Raw genomic sequence first — 22,035 nt, 5'->3', positions numbered from 1 at the left:
GACGCTCCAAAGATTTTTTTTACAGATTTTTTACTGCTGTGAGATTCACGGTTTATTCACCCCATGACTGATAGAAGTGAGATGGTGGATGAATAGATGGACTGCAGGAGGGTTTTGACTCTTTCTCTCACTGTAAATCCTCCTCGGGTACAATAAACGATGAAACATTCATGTGATGGGAGGATATTATATTGAAATCAAAAGCCATATCGCATCACTCAGATGTCAATATAATGGTTTCCTGCTCTTGTCAGTGAAGTTCTGCATTTCTTTTATTTATTTTTCACCTGAGTAAGAAACGGGGTCTTATTTTGGCCCAGTATTAGGTCAGTCAACACTATGATGTTCTACCACAGTAGATTTCTCAATTTACAAGCATTATTCTTCATAATAATAATAATAATAATAATAAGTCAAAAATTTTGATTTTCTGCTGTAATAGGTCATATATCTTGAACCCCTTACTGTTTCAAGCAATGCTACAACTTCTTTCTGCTGTAAATCTGTATGCCTGAAATGTAAATGCCAGATATAACTCTTTAGTTCACCCTCGTTTGGACGTTGAGTCTGATAGAAAAAAAAAAAAATGGACACTTTTATTGATCCCCGTGGGGAAATTCTTCTCTGCATTTGACCCATCCTTAGTTATTAAGGAGCAGTGGGCTGCAGTGAAGCGCCCGGGGAGCAACTGGGGGTTCAGTGTCTTGCTCAAAGACACGCAACTAATGGGTAGAGACGGGGATCAAACCAGGTACCTTGTGGTTACGGAACAAACATCTACACCATGAGCTACAGCCAACCCGGCTTGTGCCGAGGTTGAAGCTGCAGAGGTTTAATATTCAGGGACGATCTCTGCCTCACACAGCCGGGGTCAGTGTCGAGGTTCAGTGGAGTCCTGCAGGTATTCAACATTTAGCTCCATTTCCCTCTGAGTCAGCCGTGTTTGTGCTTCACTGGTCACAATGTGAGGGACGACGGCTCTTAAATGCCAAAAGCTCTGGCTGTGCTCTCAACACACATTATCTCCTCAGAGAATACAGCACTCGGCATTGGAGAGCCGTCCCTCTCATTTCACCTCTTCAGACGACTGTGTTTCACCTGCTTTGCACGATGAGGGCTCTCCCACCGCCAACAGCAGCAAGTGTGAACGCCTGCAGGGAAAAAGACTAAGAGGAGCATCAGAGGACCACAGAGTCAGAAAAAGACTATCAGGAGGAGCGTCAGAGGACCACAGAGCCAGAAAAAAGACTATCAGGAGGAGCGTCAGAGGACCACAGAGCCAGAAAAAAGACTATCAGGAGGAGCGTCAGAGGACCACAGAGCCAGAAAAAAGACTATCAGGAGGAGCATCAGAGGACCACAGAGCCAGAAAAAAGACTATCAGGAGGAGCATCAGAGGACCACAGAGCCAGAAGAAAGACTATCAGGAGGAGCATCAGAGGACCACAGAGCCAGAAAAAAGACTATCAGGAGGAGCGTCAGAGGACCACAGAGCCAGGAAAAGACTATCAGGAGGAGCATCAGAGGACCACAGAGCCAGAAAAAAGACTATCAGGAGGAGCGTCAGAGGACCACAGAGCCAGAAGAAAGACTATCAGGAGGAGCATCAGAGGACCACAGAGCCAGAAAAAAGACTATCAGGAGGAGCATCAGAGGACCACAGAGCCAGAAGAAAGACTATCAGGAGGAGCATCAGAGGACCACAGAGCCAGAAAAAAGACTATCAGGAGGAGCATCAGAGGACCACAGAGCCTGAGGCCTCCTGGTGACTGTTGAGTAGCTGGATCGCGTTTAAAGCAGTGGAATTAAATATGTATTAAGCTCAGAACCGCTCTTTTACTAACGCTAGAAATCTTAAAGAGCGACTATAAAGAGCCACTGTGAGGCTCAGTCTTTGTAATAGGACTGTACATCAGGACTCGTAACGATAACTGCTGGAACAAACTGTCCTAAATGGACTTCAGACCAGATAATTTCCCCATCAAAGAGAAACTACTCAGAGCCACAGTGTCACCGAGGCAAAGCCGGACACTTTCTGATGTTTGTAATCAGCTCGACTGAATATTTATAGACTTAACACTCTCTATATGCATATATGAAACCTCTAAAGGCTTCAAGTGTAGCGTTTTAACATCAATAAAGCATTAACAACTACACCGGCATATAATTACAGCCTGTTCTCATGAATGACACAACATTGGTAATCTGTGCATGCACTAAGTATGCCTTTCATCCACATAACTATCATAGTCTCTCCACAAGTAAGAGAGAGAGCAGGTGGGGAAGTGGATGAGTCTGAATCTGTTGTTTTTTACACTAGAGGTGAAGCAAGGAGAGGATTGTCTCCTCAAGTAGACATTAATCCACAGCTTCTCAACAAGGATAGAAGAAGCTCTTATAACAGACAAGTCTTCTCAAGTAGACATTACTCCACTATATCTACAGCTTTTTAATTATACTAGAGTATCTCAATTGTATTGAGTGGGGATCAAACCCACGAGGGCTTACACCCATTGGATCTTAAGTCCAACGCCTTAACCTCTCAGCCATCCTGGTGACATTTTTGCTATCATTATTTCTTTTTAAAGATACAACAATAGGAAGACACAAAACTGAGAGCCCATTGAAACACAGGTGCTACAACTTCTAGGAGTAGTTTGCAAAGTGGCCTTTTTTCCAAATTAAGCCGATGAAACCCACAAAATGTCAATATAAAATACCAGTGTTTCATAATGATGCTATAATATCCTCCCAAGAAGAACCAGGCTATGAACTTTTTCCAAGTAGTTTTGTTGCCAATCGTTTCACAAAGTTAATCACGTTGCAATTCAGGTTTCTGTCAGCGTGACACGAGGCTGACGTGAAACTGATTAAAAATGTCTTAATGCAGCTTTTAACAACATGTTGACATCTGTATATATTTATCCTCCTTAGGTCAACCAAATCTTTAAACTGCAATCTATTTTAGGAGATGTGGTCTCATATATTTTTTAAGAAATACTTGCACGAGCAATGTCAGAGGTGGGACAGAGGAAGCTCTGCCAGTGTCTCATTTGTCAATGAAAGATGAACTGTGATCGTCCAACAGCGGCCTGTTTATACCTTTTAACTAAATATGAACTTTTAAAAAGTGAAATCATCGTGCATATGGAGAGGCAGACGAGGATCTTGTGTTGAGATGAAGTGCTGCACACTAACGTTGACGGAGTAATGGACGCTAAAAGCCTCGTTGTCAGAGTTGTGGGCTCGGATCGGACCGCGCGGCGTGAATCATGATAATCGCCTCTTATCTCAGCGGTGGAGAACAACACCCATTAACAGAGAGGCTTTCGATGGAGGCAGCGTTAGTTTGGCTTTAGCTTACAGTTCTGTGTGAAAGCATGTTCGGGATACAAAAGCATCGCAGGAGGCAGTTCAGCTGTTTTAATTTACTGCTGAGTTTGCTGTTTCTCTAAACGATAAAGTATAACGTCATAGCTGCATTGCCTCAGTACATTTCTGCCGAGATTTATTTAATGAAATGTATTTTTATCTAAAAAGCAATTAAGACGAGATTTGAACATTATCGGAGAAATAGGGGGGCTACATATCTTGCATTATTTTAATTGGACCCTGGACCAAGTTAAAGTTGCAACACCCTCAAGATAAACGTCTACACACCTATAAATCTATCATGTACAATATGTTTATTGGGTTTCAATGCAGAGAGAAGCCAATTAAAAGGATAATTATTGCGCTGCATATAATCAATGACAGTTTTATTGCAGCCAGTCATCCAAAAACAATTAAAGTGTGAAACCTGAAGGTTTCTTTGGACAACGCTGATTCGTCTCCATCAGGATCCAGCCAGTCAGGACGCCATTCATCTCCACTACACAACATGATTACTACATTCATTCATCTACATTATTACACTGTTCATTCATCTAATATGGTGCCATTACAGCTGAAATACCTGTTTCCACCTGGGGACCATTAAACCTGCTCCTCGATGATTAGACTCCACTCTGCCACTCGAGCGCTAATATTCACAGACTCAATGTGAACAAAGCTGAAGCTGTGAAAACCTTTGCTTTTTGGATTTGAAGGCATTTGCTTCTTTGTGCTTTAGATTATCCTCGCAGCCCTTTTTTAAAATTAAAATGGTTCAAATCTAAAATGCGTGATGGTCCAGTTGAAAGCAAGTGCTGATGATTTTCATCTCTCTCAGCATCAGTTTTTCAGTCTAAGAGATGGAGAATAATAACAACCTCCAGCTGCGTCTGATTTTGTGACGTCCTCAGAGTGGGTTTTACTGTTGCCCTCTGCCGTGTTTATTTTCATTTGCTTTTATGATTCTGACCCATAAAAATGTTCATGCTCGTGCTGAGAGAGGAGGCGCTCCTCTATCAAGCTGCTGTTGTGAAACACTGAGAGACTGCAGCGTGATGTCAAAGGCCTGTTTCCACTTAGCTGACATTAAACCTGCAGCTCGATGACTCAAGTCCACTTCTCCTCAGCTATTGAGGCTAAAAGAAATAAACCTGCCCGGTACTTCAGGTATTCTGAGTGTCTGTGCTCTGTGGCTCAGGCTAAGTGTTCTGGTGCTTCTGTGTTAACATCTGTTCTGAACCTCTGAACATGTTGAGATGTTGATGCTGTTGATTTTTAACATGTACACATAACTAGGATCCAATTTGTTATGCAATTTTCATCAGTTAGTAACTCATCTGGATTCGGTTGTATTTAGCTCCACCTTCTTACGTCACTTCTGGTGGCAAAAAAAGGCAGATGGGGACGACCAAAATGCTGAACTCGAACATTGAACAGTGCCATGTGAAATATGCATATATTATAGCATATGTTATTGATGATAATGAACAGCCAATTAAGGTTTTCTTCATTTCCATCTTGTATTTGCTCAAATGAAAAAATCTGCAACACAAAGCACCCTGTTTGGTCAGTTTACTTGAACTTTGGGACGCAGAGTCCCAAAAGTCCTAAAATATTGGATTTTCCAAGTGTAGGCATTGAATAAGTGGTAAAACCCTAACCATGTATGCTTCTCTTCTCTTTGTGATTGGTTGACAGAGGCGTGCGACAGCGCGCTGGTGTCCAATCTGCCGCCGTCGTCCTTCAGAAGCTCGTCCCAGCTGTCCAGCAGCCACGCGCCGGGCTTCGCCAAACTCAACAGGAGAGACGGTGAGGAAGACAGAATGAATCATAGACTGGAGAATGTGTGATGAGTGGGAACCAAACACAGTGTTGGACCGGATTTTACAGCATGATTTGGCTGAAGACCGCATCTACTGCCTGCAAATATAGTTGAAGTGGATGGAGTTGGTTTATAGGTTCAAACTGTTAAGAATATTGGCTAGTTCCATTTTCAATACTTCTTTATAAGTTGACAGATATTTCTCATATCTGGTGACATATTACTCCTTAAAGGGGCCTGAAGTAGCCATTTCAAATATCACCAAAGATGTGTCATTGGTTGTCATCAGTGCATTTTTTATACTAACACTTGGTTCATGTGTATCGTTCTCCCTTTTTTGCTGACTTGACAATATGTTTTGTTGGAATGATTTGCTTGGTTACACGTTGGTGTAGTGGCTAGCACTGTCGCCTCACAGCAAGAGGGGCCAAGGTTCGGTTCCGGGTCTGTAGCGGTCCTTCTGTGTGGAGTTTTGCACGTTCTCCCCGTGGCAGCGTGGGTTCCCTCCGAGTTCTCCGGCTTCCTCCCACAGTCCAAAGACATGCAGCTCAGGTTAATTGGACTTTAAATTGCCTGTAGGTGTGAATGTCTGTCTATATACTGTATGTGCCCTGCAATAGACTGGCGACCTGTCCAGGTTGTATGTACCCTGCCTTCGCCAATGTCAGCTGTGATAATGAATTGATTTACTTGGGGCTGCTCTGGAAACTTGCCAGTTTAGAGGTGTAATGGTATTTTTGCCTTTTTAGTGTAGAGACAGACATGCAAGAGGGGGGGGGGAGATAGAGAGAGACAGAGAGGGGTGTGACACGTAGCATAATTCAGAACAAACGTCCCAAATTCCATACCGGTGTAAATATATTCCACCTGACACCCTGAAACTTTACACTATTTGAAAGATTGACGTCTTCTGTTTTTTTGTGTGAAACTAAAATAGGTAAATTCAACTAAATGTGATGATTTAAACTAATGTGATCGATATGTGAAGCTTTTAAAGTGGAGAAATTCACTCCTGTGTTCCTGAGGCGCTGCTCTTCACCAGAGGAAATTATGTTGTATACGTTCAGGGGACACAAATCACAAAACCTAACAAAAAGATTTTACTGGATCGGGAACGACTGACAGCTTGCTAGTGACTCGTTTAGAGGGAGGCAGAGTATCAGAATAATTCCTAGGAGACAAAATAAAAGCCGGAACAAGAAATCGCTGCATTTCCCAGACTTTATTCTCCATAGATGCTGTTTGTATCGAATTGTTATGCCAGATGGATAAGTGTGAATGTTTGCTCGCCCGACATGAATCCCCAGCAGGGAGCCCGGTGCCGGATGCCGATGTGGGGCTCTGACGGAGTGGAGGTCCTGGTTCGTTGTGCAGGTGGAAGGGGCTTTGACTGCTTCATCCCCAAAATAAAGTACAGAATCATCTGGGAGGGCGAGATGGGTTTAATCTGGATCTGAATGATTTTCACCACCGGGGAAACTAAAGGAAGCAGAGGATCAGTCTTCAGTTTGCTACATTGTTTTTGCTGCCGAACGTGCTTGTATGCTCACTTTATATGCTGATGTCTACATGCAACATACAGGCTATTTAAATAATAATAATAATAGTAATATTTGTATTGCTATATATATATATATATATATATATATATATATATATATACTCATTGGTCTAGACACCAATGGGCTGCAATGCAGTCAACTCAACTGCGTCGTACAAGACTCCAAAAACTAAATTAAAAGTACGCCCTTGTGTGCACTGGTTCTTCCGCTAGCTGTTAGTGGTTATCTTAACACACATGCAAGTCGCCCCCAGTGGGGCTCTGGGAATGCTCAGATGGCCACGACCAGCTGATTTAGGAGGGCACACAGGCTCATAAGGGCTTAGTAGGTCTGTCATATAGGGGCCTTTTAAAGCTTTAAAGGTCAACAATAAAATTGTGTGCACCGGGCTTTACAGTCATCAACATGAGGAAAAAAGAAAAAGAAGCATGGACAACCCTGTGTACATCTTCAAAGAAGAAGAAGGGTCATATTTTGGAAATTCACTTGAACAACTTTCTTTCCTTTATCATCCAAACACAATCCAGAATCAACTTCAGAATGTGAAATTGAAGTATTGGAACATTTTAGCATCTTTCAGCTTTTTGTTTGGGTCGAGCGTTGGATGTACATGCCTCATGCATTATCAGACTTCCTTTCATTAATAATAATCATCATGTCAACGTGAGAAAATTCTGGGATTACGAGCTACTGCTGATTGGCATCGTGACATCACGTCACAGGTAGATAAGGAGAGCTTGTTTGTGTCACATTTCCTCCTCAGCTGCATGAACGGCACGAAGCCCACCCGGTTCCAGCTGTTTGCCGAGGAAATCGATGAATAAGCGAACGTCTCCGTCTCATCTCCGATCTCCCTCTAACTCTCGGCCTCTCCGAGGAGCAGCTTTGCTGTTGGGGTTGTTCACTCACTAAATGAACAGATTATCAGAGCCCTGCTTGTACCGCCTACAAGATAAATGCAGGTGTTGTGTACATGGGCTTTATAATCCTAGATTTTAACAAGGGGATGTAATTAAAATGTAATCATTTACTTCACGGTGGAGGTTTCTGCACGACCAGGGAACACGTCTCTCGGTGACGGATGTTGTTGTTCGCGGTTTCTGTGTTTCTTCTTCTCAGAAGCATTCAAAAAGCGTGGCTCATTTCTTGTGTGTGGGATTTATGTGCACGTTTTTATGTTTTTTTCAAACAGTTTTTGTCATGAGCGCTTTCAAGTAGGACGCAAATATTATGCAGCAAAAAGAGCGACGCCATTCTTCTACGGTGCAAAGACTATTTTTCTGAGCTTACGATGAAAGACATCAACCATTCACGTTGTGCAGAATGGTTTGATTTGTGCCTGTATTGACATTTATATATCAACTTTTTATTATCCCGTTCAACCTTGACGAAAGCAGCGCAGGTCAGATCCTGTCCTTCCATTCTTACCTTTTACAATAAAAGCCTTGGACAGAAAAAAGTATACAGTTTTTTTTTTGCATTTTTGTGTTGATTATTCGTGACAGCCCCGGTGTGTGAAGGCCTTTTGGCCTCTTTTAAGATTTGTCTGAACGTTATCAGTGTACGCAGCACTAAAGTAGATTTAGAGTCAAACAGACCATAAAGCAAGGAATGCTTTAGGGCGGGGATACAAGGTGATTGACAGGTTACTCCTCCGCATTTCAAATAGGGTCACGTCTGTTCACTGGTTGGAAAAAAAAACAAGATGGTGGTGGCCAAAATGTAAAACTGATGGCTTCAAAACTGCAGTCCACAAGCCAATGACTAAGTCCTCTTTCTATGGTCAGGACACCAAAAATACACCAATGCTTATGACGTCCCTCTTTGAGGTTCTTTATTGCCACGCATTAAAAATATGTATGCTTATCACACAGAACTCAGCAGTGATGAACGTGTTTGTCAGAGCATGAACAGAGATTCAGGCGGCTGATTGGAGATGAACGTCTCTTTCACCCAGAAGCTGCTGGATGATTGACACCATGTTGGGCTTCCCGTCGCTGTGTTTCGATCCTCAGCCTGTCCTGTTCTTCATTTTAATTTCCCATTTACACCTTCTGTCTTTGATTTCTCATCCAGCATCTTTTTAATTCTCCATTTCTTTTCCCTCCTCCATCCGACTATCTTGTCGGATGGAGGAATTTTTTTAAATGTTTTTTTTTTATCTCTAAGACCAAATTTAGCCACACTCTTTTTTTGACTGTTTGATTTTTGTCGGGCAACAGTGACAGTCGGTGATGCTGCTGCAATTATGTTGGAATCAATTTTATCAGCAATTATTGTGCACCACTAATCATTTTTGCATCTAAATGAACCTGTAGTGGTCGTGTGACTGCATTGCAGTGTGTACTCAATTGTAAAAAGTTCTAGTGTCACACTTGAAACTCCAGATGTTTTCCAGCCTCCCAGTAGGTTCTCTGTCCGTCTGACATGTGATCAGGTTGATGAAATTACCATCCGGTTTTGGTATTCTCATGCAAATTACGATCTCTGGTGACGGCTCGCCTCCTCCTCTGCCTGTTTGGCCTTTTCCATTCCGCTTGACTCTTCATTTCCCTCTTTTCTATGTCCTCTGGACCGGTCGGGTGGAATATCTGTGCATTATTGATGATTCAGCAGTCCTTTCTTTACTCTATCCATCCGTCTGGTCCTCATAGTGAAGCTGGTGTCAGGAGCGGACTCGCGTCAAGCTTGGTTTCCCTTCAACGGCAGAGCAGAATGAGACCGGCTCTTATCCTCACCTGTGACATACACTACCTGGACTGCTCTAATAACAAGACAAATTGAGTTGGTTTCGGGTATCAGAGCCCTGATGAGAAGATAGCAGTCAAACCCCCTCAAGTTATGTTCTTGTTTTTTTGGGGGGTTTTGTGAAACAGACTTGGCCATCAATTTAAAGTATACCCTATATCAGGGGGTTTCAACCCCTTGCCATTTAAATGGCCACTTTTGATTGTTAAAAAAAAGAATTCTTGAAAAAATAACTGGGAATTAATAACGTGCTATGTCAGCAATGACTAAAATAAACACACTGCCTACCCTCACCCATCACTGCCTGCCATTACGAATCTAAATTGCATTCACTCATATTTCCTCACCACATGCGTTGCCTCCCACATCACTTTTAAAATCTATTTAATCCATTCTGTATGATGCAACATGGTTTAAATTTAACTGAGCATTGAAATTATGCTTTGTTTGAATCACATTTTTTCTTTTTTTCTGGTGTATTTATTTATTCTTGAGCACATTTTGATATAAAAAATAACTACCATGCCTCCAAAAGTAATCATCTTTAAATTCACTTATATATATAGAGAGAGAGAGAGTCGGCCACAGGAATTAAATCAAAACTATGTCCGGTCCTTGAGGTCTTCATGCAGTATTCTAGTATCCGCTGTTACCTGAAAAAGGATCCAGATACATCGGCAGAGCATGTCACATTAAAGGGACTAGAAGTGGTACGCTGAAGTAAGGTTGGCAACATGGAGAAAGTATGAAAAGGCAACAAAGTCTAAAAGGAGAGAAGTTGGAGGGCTGATCACAGACGGGCAGAAGAACGCACAGCAATGCTGACAGAGCGGAGAGTGAAGGTTTTCCCGGTACATTTACACCGGAACGTAATGAGGGAACTAAACACGTGTTTCAATGAGGAAATGATGAGGACGGCTGTGCAGCTGACAGGCTCTGACAAGATCCAGAAAGATCCATAATGGATGCAGGAGCTGGAGGGAAGAGAGGAGGAACGTGTGTGTTATCTACTTAACACATAGCCATGGCGGCTCCATGTGAAGGCTGTGATGCTCTGACACACAATTTTACAAAATATCCAGGCTACGGTATCAAAGTTGTCAAAAAGTGCTTCCCTTCCTTCGCTGTAAATGTATTTTTCTTTTTTTTGTCTGTGTGATGAAGTCAGACAGGCTCACAGACACTCTCTGGACATGTAAATAAAAGCTGTTTCACTACAGAGGAAGAAATACAGCGCGGCTCTCAGAAAAGTTGTCTCATTAGGATTTGACAGTTTCCATTTGCTCGTTAAGCAAAGCTTCTCCACATCAATCAAACAGATTGCTCCACCACTTGGTGTTGACTCGGCATTTACTCGACGGTAGCCCGATTGACTAAATTCACAAACTGAGCAACTAAAATGCAGTTTTATTTAACAGGCGAGACATTAATAATAATTAGATAACTATAGCGCTATCTCTCTTTTCCCTGATTGGTGAAGCCCATGACATTGGAGTTTGTAGTTCTCATTGGCTGGCAGGTTCCTCGACAGAACACCAGGGAGGGAAGGAAAACAGGGAGATCCGTTTGATTTATAGTGACAGCCGTGTCGGAAAGTGTTCAGACCGCCAGCCATGTTTCAATTATATCTGTCAGGGTGGACACAGTGAATCTGTGTAACTCTGCTCTGTCTCTCAGCTGTTTCCTCCCTATTCCCTCTTTTCCTTTTCCCCGGTCCAAACTTCACGAGTAAAGGTCAGACTATCTGCTCTTTTCTGTGCTCTCCTGTCACTGGACACGCCTGTTAGTCAAGTGCTGATTAGCTTAGGCCTTCGGCTCTCTAAAGATCATGCTCCACCGGCCACCGCACCGATTCTTTGATTCACAGTGAAGCTTTTCTGCTCTGCCGGCCACCACCAAAAGGAGGGAATACAGAGATTGTATATTTAACCAGTCCCACGTCCATGCTCAAGGTCGGTAGTGATGAGTATTTCTTCAACACTTAAATAAAGAGCAATGATGGATTTAACCATATTGAAAATACTGAATGAAATATCAATCTCCAGGTGCCTTTGATCTGACATTTTGCTCTGTTTAGATTCGTGTACCTAAGATTTTTAATGGACCAAATATTTTTACCCTGAAGCCTCCGGCAAACCTCACACACTAAGGAGTGGAAATACTTTGGGGACTAAGTAAGGTACAATTGAGCCTAACATGCAGATTGGTTCAGGATCAGTACTGATGGTACAGTATTGTAGGAAGCTGAGCTGGAAGGTGAAACTCGCAATCTCTGAGTTAATATTTGTTCAGAGCATGCAGTAAAAGTTCCAACATCTCCTTTATGTCACTCCTTTTTTTACCCATTTGGCCGAATGCTGAACTTACAGCCGATTCCTTTGTGATGGATTTGCGCCGCAAAAAGACTCCATCGGCTCTAGGGGCATCAGATTGCCGTCAGCTCCTCTTCAAAAAATGAATAGCTCGGTACTGTCCCCTGGAGGCTTAGGATGAATTAAATCAGTTGCATTGTTTCAAAATGTTAGCTTCCTGCTGCTGCAACCACCAGCAGACAACAGCACAGCAACATGAGGACGAGTGACATTGTTTGTTTGGCTGTTTGTCCTTTTAATGCTTTCCAACAGCTCATTGACTCCCGATGTTTGTTTCTGTGTGTGTGTGTGTGTGTGTGTGTGTGTGTGTGTGTGTGTGTGTGTGTGTGTGTGTGTGTGTGTGTGTGTGTGTGTGTGTGCATCTTGTAAAGTGCTTTGTCAGGTCAAAGCGCTGCCTCAGAGCTCCCACACCAGATGGACAATTCTGAAGGGGAAGGCTGCTGACCAGCGTCCCACTGAGCACACACATACACACACACACACACACACACACACACACACACACACACACACACACATACACACACATACATTCTGTCTCCTTTCTCTTTCAAACAGTTAACTCTGTGTCTGAAAACACAAGACACATTTCTTGAGCTTGGTTACACAGCTTATCAATAACACCACAGCCTTTATTGAAAGTGTTTAGGGATAAGACTTTCATCAAACCTTCTTTTCAGTTATTTTCTACCTATTCATCTAAAATACAACTGATCAATATGCTACAACTCTGGTCTTTATTGGTGATATTTAATACGGGACAGGGGTGCTGTAAAACTAATCAATGCTTGGTACCACAACCTCCTACTGCTGATATTCTAAGGATGCAGAACCGCTAGCAAACTGTACAACTAATCAATAGATCATGCAACAGCCTCTTAGCAATGCTATATTTGGGAAAGGACGTTAAGGGTCTTGCATTGTGTGCAACGGATCAATGCGTGGCACCTCAACCGCATATTGATGATGTTTTGGTTTGAAAATGTATTTACTCAAGAATCTGTGCAGAACATTTGTTTGTCATAAACTAATTCCAGTATTTTGTCTTGTACTTTATTATAAGACCAATTACCTGTGTGGTAGGGCTGAACAATAAACAATGAGTTGCAATAATAGAGAGAATGGTAATTATGAAATCATTAATATATTATTACGAAAAACACTGAAATGATTATGGTGAGATTTGTGATGTTTTCTTGAGTCTGTATAATATGATATGGAGTCCAGGATCTCTGCAGCATGACAATATTCAATTTTAAATGGTATTTTGACACACATTTTGGCTTGAACAAATATGGCGCGTGCTGCGATTTGAAATATATTGTGATAACAATATTGCCATATTGCGATAACAACAACATTTCTTTGGATATTGTTTATTGTAAAATTATTAAATCGTGCATAATGGTACATTCATGTGCTGAGAAAGGGAGTGGAAAGAAAGTAAGAAAGTCCGTCCATCAGTACGCCTGCTAAACATTATTGCATTGTGTTAAAAGAAGAAGAAGAAAAATCCCATTCTTAAGATTAATGTAAAAACCAGAATGAAAAGCTGTGGAGGCGGCAGGTACTTTTCATTCTGATGAATGTCTTCTTTTGCTCTATGAAGAAAAATGGACTCTGGAAAAATGAATAATTCTGAGTGCATTAAATTCTTTTACATGAAATCTTCTCCATAACAAAATCAATACTGCAGTATCTACGAATGAAACCAATCATCTGTTCCAACAGGCCAAAAACACAGCATTGAATTATAGCACAATAATGTGCTTTATCCAGGCTGTGTGACAACACAATGTGTCGTGAGGTGAGAAAGGTCAACGCACATGTACTCGTGCCTCGTGGAATGAAATGTACGGTATCGATCTCTCTCTCCCTGCAGGAGCCGGAGGTTGGTCTCCTCTCACCTCAGACAGGTATCAGTGGCTGGAGGTCGACCTCGGCGAGCGGACCAAGATCACCGCTGTCGCGACTCAGGGCCGCTACGGCAGCTCCGATTGGCTGACGTCGTACCTGCTGATGTTCAGCGACACTGGGCACAACTGGAAGCAGTACAAACAGGAGGACAGCATCGGGGTGAGTCCACGTTTGAAATAAACACGTATACAGGAAGCCCGACTTTACACATACCCTATTCAAGTGTTAGGTAGCCACAATATTTCCATTAAAACACAATTCTCATTCTGCATCTCTGGCGAGCAGAAAGTAGCTATGGCTGAGTTCATTTAGTCTCAAACTAACATAGAAAATACAGTACGCGTGTAGAGATGTGTGAATTAATTCACAGCGAAAACTAAATGTGTGTTGCACACTCTTGCTGAACATGGATTTACTATCCCTCTAATTAAATGCCTTGTCTTGTAACTAAGACATGAGAATAATCTTTGGTGAACATTTCTTTTGAAAGAATACCGGTCCAGTGAGCGTTCAAAACGTGTCCGTTCGGAGCGAGTTTTCTGAAATGTCATGCTCAAATATGCAAAAGAAGTATTCAAATGATAACTTTCTTTTGTGAATATAGGATAAATCTACAGATGTAAGTAGACATCTGACATCTATAGTACAATAAACACTTAATTGTGTATTTCGGGGTGTTTTATTTCCACCAGTCTCAAAGGAAACAAAAAGCTTTAAAATTAAAAAAGCCCAAATAGCGTATGGTGGTTTGAAACAGTTCCACCTGAAGTATTGTTTCACAATCATTTCAGTGAGTAAAGTTTCAGGTAATAGATTTAAAAATGAACCCCACTCCGGTTCGTTACAATTAATTTGCCTGCACTCATACATTTACAGAGGATATGGTGTTTAGCAGTGCTGGTCTGCAGGGATCGGTCCATCCTGAGGAGATAATCACAGTCATCAGCAGCCTTTGACTCCGCATTAATAATGGATGAACCAATGAAAGGGCTCTGCTGACGGTGGAGAACTGTTGCCAAAACACTTTAAGCTCCCGTTGATGGACAGCGAGCGAGACGGAGAGGCAGCCGAGAGTCACTTTTTTTCCGGCTGAGATGATGCGTTGCCACCTGGAGCGCGGCCAGACATAGGCATCAGTGAGGGGAAAAAATGGCCCTGATGCTTTTACAGCTCTGTTTGCGTTTACATATTGCGACGTCATTTCTAGCGATGTTAAAAATGGGGATATTGTTCAGAGTTGCAGCAACACGGCATGTAAGACGGGATGTACTTCAACTTTAAACCGTGATGTCAGACAGATCAGCTGGTCTCTGCAGAGCTGATTAATGAAGAAATCGGTCAGACGGACAGCGGAGGCGAGCGAGGCATCACCTCCCACCTCCTTGTAGACACGGAGCTCTTCGTCGGTGTTCGGCCTTCGCACAAGTGCGCCGTTGACCTCGTATTCGTCCCGCTGTGGTGACGGTGCGCGGTTCAGGACACAGCCTTTAGGAATACTGAGCACTTTTTACGTGTGGATGAAGCACAGAGAGCTTCTTGACCTGCACGGAAAAACTAACATGGAAACGTTATATTAATCCACGATTGTTTTCCGTGGTGCAGAGAGGAGCTTTTGATTAGAAGTAGAGCCGAGGCCATTTCCCCACAAGGAAGGAATCCAGCTAATCTCAGCACTGAGGATCGTCTCTGAGGGAGCAGAGGACGACTCCTCACAGATTAAAGACATGTTGAGCTGACACTCTACATAAACATTTCAAAGTGTTTCCCCAGATTTATGTGCACGAGTCAGTGGAGTTTACAGAGTCACTCAAAGGAGAACGTGGATCTGCTTTCAGCTTCGAAGCTAAAGACCAACAGACGGGAAAGTTTTATTTTTCACTTTGAGGAGTTTAAAAAAAAAAGAATTATAATAATTTGTTAATTAAAATATAGAAGCAGTTTGCTCTCACGAGTGAAGAGCGAGAGTAACTCATAAGCAACATCCAACCCCCACCTGTTGTGTGAATTCACTATACATATGGCTGCTAATTAACAGTGTGAATAGAGGAACTGAGGCCGACTGTGCCTCCTTAACATTGGCTGCGAATAGACTCCCTTCCCACGAGTGTAATCGACAACACACACAGAAGTATAATCACACACGCACGCACCAAAGTAATATTGGCCTGTGCATCCAGCAGGGAATTTAATTGGCTCCTTTTAGTTGAAAAAACAACACACATTTTTGATACTGATCAAAACATCAAAAGATACATTACGAGACGATTATAAATTACATTCTGGACGACACTGTCTCATGATTTCAGAGGAATTAAAAAGTTAATTATGTGTCTAAGCTTTTATTCAGCAGTGTGGGAGCCAGTGAACCTGCATGTCAACTTCAAGGGAGAAGTGTAATTAGGATGGATAGCCGGTTGAGAGCGATACAAAGCATTCAGTCGAGCATGTCACACTACATATATTCCAGATTTTGTAGAAAATGTTCATCGTGGATCTGGAAGATTATCATATGAAAATAAAGTACTTTGAATATAGTACTTAAAAAAATATTTCCACACTGCATCAACAACGTATCGTCATACATATGATATCTTACAAAAAGTGATCCCTCATTTTAATGTGTTTTCCTACGAATGTCCAGCAACACGAGCAATCAGTGCCTTTTTATTGACATTTCTGCTGCGGTTCAATGGCATCGACTGGAGAATTAGTGCCACCAACAGTTTGCGTAGATGAGCCCGGCTCCTAATCTTCACTTTAGTTTAATGGATTCCTTATGCTGCCTGGAGACTCGGTTTACATTTGTGTTACATTTGGATGGAAACTCAATTAAGTTTTCCTTTTTGGTGTTTATTATGTTTGTGTGTTTCAGTCTTTTCCAGGCAACAGTAATGCAGACAGCGTGGTTCAGTACAAACTGCAGCAGCCGGCCATCGCTCGCTTCCTCCGCCTCATTCCTCTGGACCGGAACCCCAGCGGGAGGATCGGACTCCGGCTCGAGACCTACGGGTGTCCTTACAGTAAGTCCTTTTTCTTTTCACCGGCCCGACTGGACTCTCCAGGGTCTTCATAATGATGGACCGATATGGGGACCTTTAGGCGTCTCTAGCATCATTACAACTCAGACCGAACCCCTCACTTGCTCTGGGGAAGGCATCACGACAGGTCTTCAATGGTCTCCTTCAATAATCTCCATCCATCCACATCACAGTGTGGCATCACAACAACACATGCTTTCAGTTGAATTAGCTAATAATAGATGAAAGATTTATTTATCCGATGTGAGGTCCTGGGACAGGGATGTCGTATGTGTACAGATTGTAAAGCCCTCTGAGGCAAATTCGTAATTTGTGATATTGGGCTATAAATTAAAACTGAATTGAATTGAAATTTAGAGTGTCAGAAATTATTTGCACAAATATCCGAAAATAAATATACAGCGAAACAGAGTCAATAAAGTTTTGCAATATGATGTTTTTATGTTTTATGTCGGGGGAGAAACCAACGCGGACACTCCGGCCTGCGTAGACTATTCAAGGCTACAGTCATGCAATCCAGAGAAGCTGTGACAAACCAGCCCTGACTTCTAGAAATTACAATTAGATTTTTCTGAATGGTTTTCCAGTTATGTCGTGAGGGCAAACTACGAACGGATATTCTATTGCAAGAACGCGTATTTTGTCAGAAAACACGTTTGCCGTCGCAAATCAGTCGTATATAAACATAATAGTTACATACTGACACCGACCATCATTCCCCCGGCTCCTGAATCTCTCTTTTTCTCTTTCAGCTTCGGACGTTGTGAGTCTGGACGGCGGTGGCAGCAGCGGTCTGGTGTACAGGTTGACCCCCGGGCCACGGGGGACATTCAGAGAGGTCGTCTCTCTGAAGTTTAAAACCCTGATGAATTCTGGGAGACTGCTGCACGCGGAGGGAGAGGGAGGACTCGGCCTCAGTCTGGAGTTGGAGAGAGGAAAGCTGCTGCTGCTGCTCAGACGAGGTACAACACAACACACTGCTATCTACTGACAGACACTGATATTTACCTCATTGGAGTACTCAACAAGCTGTACAAATACTAGGTTTATCTGCAGAAGGAGAGCATTACCCAATCTACCTTTAAAAGCTTATATTGAGGTATCCACTAAAAATACAAATTTACAAACAATTAGCTCAGCAAGAACACATGTCTTTTTGCTTGACATGTAATGTGTGAGTCACTTTGTACAGAATATCTGTATAAAAAGGTGAAGGACAATATGAAGCCCCCTGAGATAACTTTAGATTGGTTGTGGTTGGGTGGGATGGACGACACGCACGCTGCCGCCCGATTGGTTTAAATCATGTGTTGCAGACATGATGGATGGTTCCTGTTCACTGTAGCATGTGTTAGGGCGGGACTCTGCAAGACGTGATGCATGGCGTACAGTCTGTACAGAGGGATGTGTGTGTGTGTGTGTGTGTGTGTGTGTGTGTTTGTGTGTGTGTGTGTGTGTGTGTGTGTTTGTGTGTGTGTGTGTGTGTGTGTGTGTGAATGGGGTTAAACCAGAGGTTGTCAGTTTGCCATGCTGAATCATCACCATATGGCTCACCTCTCATCAGGAACCTCATCTGAACGCTTAAACACTTTCTCATACTCTACACCCCCCCCCCCCCCCCCCCTTTCATCTCTCTCTCTCCACCTCCCTCCCTCCATTCTTTCCTTATCTTTGCCTGCTTCACCTTTTCGTTCTACATTTTACATCCACCCTAATAGTCATTCCACCATTTCCTCATTCTTCTCTTCGGCAATCTGTTCTCTCATCCCTATACATTCTTCTTTTTCCTCCATCCATCTTTTTTCTCTCTTCGTTGCCAAGTTCTCTTGAACTCTATGAATCAGTCTTAAAAGACAGATGGTGTTTAGCTGTTTCTGGTTACTGGTACTTGAGGGTGTGTACACAGAAACGTGTGACTCTCAGCAGCCAGCAGAGCAACGTCGTCGGCTAACGGAAACCAGGAGGCTTAAATCCCAAAAGCACAACTCCCAGACAGACGGGCGGAGATAAAAGGTTCGCTTCACTGAATCAGAAAAACAGTCAAAGGTCAAACCCAGGCAGTCGGAACACGGGGATTAGGAAATTAGACACAGGTGAGCGGGGCTGTCGGGTGATGCAGGGCAGGAGAGAGTGGACAGGATGGCAAAAAAGCTTGAACACTAGGTGTGTTTTGGGATATTATTCTGTCAAAACTTTGATTACATTTTAGACGGTGGTTGAGATCTACATTATTAATTTATCTCTCCTCCTCCTCCTCCTCCTCCTCCTCCTAATTTATGTTGTTTGTCTCTTCAGATCACCCACTCCTTTATGTTTTCAGCATCACAAGAAGAGATTTCTTCATCTCTTCATGCTTCATATATCCCACCATGTTTTCTGTTTTCTTGCTTTGTTTCTCCCCACTGCTCTCAACCCTTTCTTGGCCCATTTCTTTCTTAGTTGAATGCACTTCATCATCGTGTCTCTCATTTGTTTGCCTTTCTCCCTCTCTACAAAAGGCTTTTTAGGTTCCACTCTGTGTAATTCGGGTCATCTCCTGTGTGCATTGACCCGGTGCTCCGTTAACACCTCCAGGTCTGAACCGCCCGGAGCAGATGAGGCTTTTATGAGGCAACTCTGAGTAACAACGCTTCACAGGAACAGCAGCCTTGTCCCGGTTAACATGAAGATACAAAACACTAATAGATACTAACCTGATGGGAGAATAACTCGTTGTTGTCCAAGGCACAGCACTGGCGCTCTGCAGATTTACAGATATTAAAATAAATATTCAACTTAAAATAAACGACGAATCCAAAAAAAAGCCAGTAGTCCTTTCATTTTCTTCTGAATTAGAATTAGCTCATATTTTAGGTGGAAAAACAAAACCAGTGTCATGTTGTGCGCTGCAGTACTTTTTAATGCGTTGATTGTGATATTTGGTTTTGACATGTTTGAAAACGGGAAATAAGACCGTTAATGTAAATGTCAGTCACTTAAGTAAACATGGTTTAATAATATGCACATCTGATTCCCTTCCGCTGTGCGTTGATCAACATGTCAGTGCGGTGTGTCGTCTCTCTGTTGGCTCATAAATCAGCCCAGTGCTTTTCTGTTACTGCAGTGATTTGATGTTATCTGCTCGGCCTTGTTTGAATCAAACGCGCACACAAAGCCAGCGAGCCAGCTATCTGAAATATTTGCCTTCCCACAGTGTGTTTACAGTCTGAAAATGTTGTTTGGAGTTGATTACAGTGACAGCCGCTGCTGTTAAAAGGCCCATGTTTTCTTCCTGCACGATCCCCTCGAGAGTCAATGTGAACAGCTGTAATTGAATTGCAGACAGGTTCCTTTGGTGGGAGGAAACAGAAAGCGTTCAGCATGGGGCTGCGAAGAATAAGGCAAACGCAACTGTCCCTCCTCGATATTAATAAAGCAATATGTAGTCATTCGCAGTTATTTCTCTGAAGATTTCGCTGCGCATACTCGCTCTTCTTCCGCAGCAGCGTTACAACCAAGACGTTCAGGTCAAGGTGAAGAAAGGAAAAGGAAGTCACATAACAAGTTTGTCCAAATTTTGCAAACAATGGGAAGAAAAGCACCGTGAGCACTATGCGTGTATGGATTACCTGAACGTTTAGAGGTTTTCATTTATAAATGCTCAAAATCTCCTTTTGAATCGGAAAGACTGAGGCTCCCAACAACAAAAAGGGAGAATCAAAGACTAACAAAGATAAATGATGGGTTAACGGGGATGTAAGGGTGCTATCAGGACACAGTTGTCACCGGTTACACACTCAACATCAGCACCAAAGGGCAGGACACCTGGCTCTGGGGGTTGATTTAAAGTTCCACTGACAAAGTGACAGTGTTCAAGTGGGAGTAATCAGTCGCTCAGAGAGCGATGGAGCAGACCTGCTTACTGCAGCTGCCCCGAACAAGCACACTGTTACCTTCAGTGTGCATTGAATTGGAACACTTCCTCATAGCATGGCAGTCTGATTTACTCCAAGTACCTTACCAAGTAGTTAAGATGACATATGTGTTCCACGAAATTGACTGTGCACATTCACGCACCAAAGATTCTCTTATTTATTTATTTAGTGATTTTTCCTGTGCCTGCCGTCACGCTGACCCACTGCTTGTTAATATTTCCTGTGCACGTTCATGCTCCCATTAGGAAGTAAACCTATTGATTTCTGGTGACCCGCATCAACAGTTATATAATAACCTTGCTCAAGGACACACATTGGCTGTTCACAGAGGACAGCACTGTTGGTTCAAAAGAATAACACGACCGACTGCCCTGTCAATAAACATAAACATGCATGTGCAATTATTGCTTGCACTTCTTAAAAAGAGATACAACTAATGTTTGATTTCTCCTTTATGACGTTGACACTGCATAAAAAGGATAAATCACAGGAGAAAATAAATAAAAGGATTTATATTAATACCAATAATGTTCTATTTTATTGACTTGATATTGATTTCTGCTTTCTCTTTCATTCAGGCAGCAATCAAATCATCCATTCAATAAAACCGTTGATCATAAAGTCTTCTTTCTCTCTTCTGTACCTCTTTGGATTTCTCGCCATCCTTCCGCTCATATTGATCTCTCCGTCTCTCTCCACTCGTCCAGACTGCAACTCATCACATTAATAAATATGTTGACGGGACGTATCTGCATCCTAACATTTTCTCTCTCTGGATAAAGTTGTTTTTTCTCATCCGAGCTGCACACAAATAAACCGGCTGCATTATCTGAAATACATTTGTCCAACATCTTCAAACTGTCTCTCCTTCTCTCTTTGAAGTCGGAGTCATCTCTCGCTAAAGAATATCAGAATACATTTTTAATGACTGGCTCTACAGTTCCGTCTTTCAGCAGAAGCACCAACGTTTCCCTCCCGGTGATTTAAGGGGTGCAGAGATGGATCCACTAATTTGGACCTGCTCATCTATCATTAATGAAGCCTCACCATGTTTACGCTGCAGTTCTTTCATATTCGGCGTTGTCACACATTTGGCTTTGGCTCTCAAATATGCTGATATCTTCAAGTCCCTCAAAAGATGAGAGAGGCTGACCTCGACGTGCCCCTCTCTGTGGGATACTGAGAACGTTTAAATATTTATCGCAATATTCATCCGATTAAAAAAGATGTTATCGGCCAAGGTGTTCACTTCTTTTCGCACAAGGTCAGATAACGGAAAACAATCTTCAT

The 22,035-nt window shown here is 42.5% G+C and overlaps 1 pseudogene; it reads left to right on the top strand.

Moving 5' to 3' along the window:
- LOC117746375 overlaps window positions 1-22,035 on the top strand; it is a 76,460-nt pseudogene that overhangs the window by 19,528 nt on the left and 34,897 nt on the right.

The sequence above is a fragment of the Cyclopterus lumpus genome, chromosome 17 (genome assembly GCF_009769545.1).
Source record: "Cyclopterus lumpus isolate fCycLum1 chromosome 17, fCycLum1.pri, whole genome shotgun sequence".
Classification (NCBI taxonomy): Eukaryota; Metazoa; Chordata; class Actinopteri; order Perciformes; family Cyclopteridae; genus Cyclopterus; species Cyclopterus lumpus.
The sequence above is the reverse complement of the archived record's forward strand: the minus strand, read 5'-3'. Positions and strand labels throughout refer to the sequence as shown.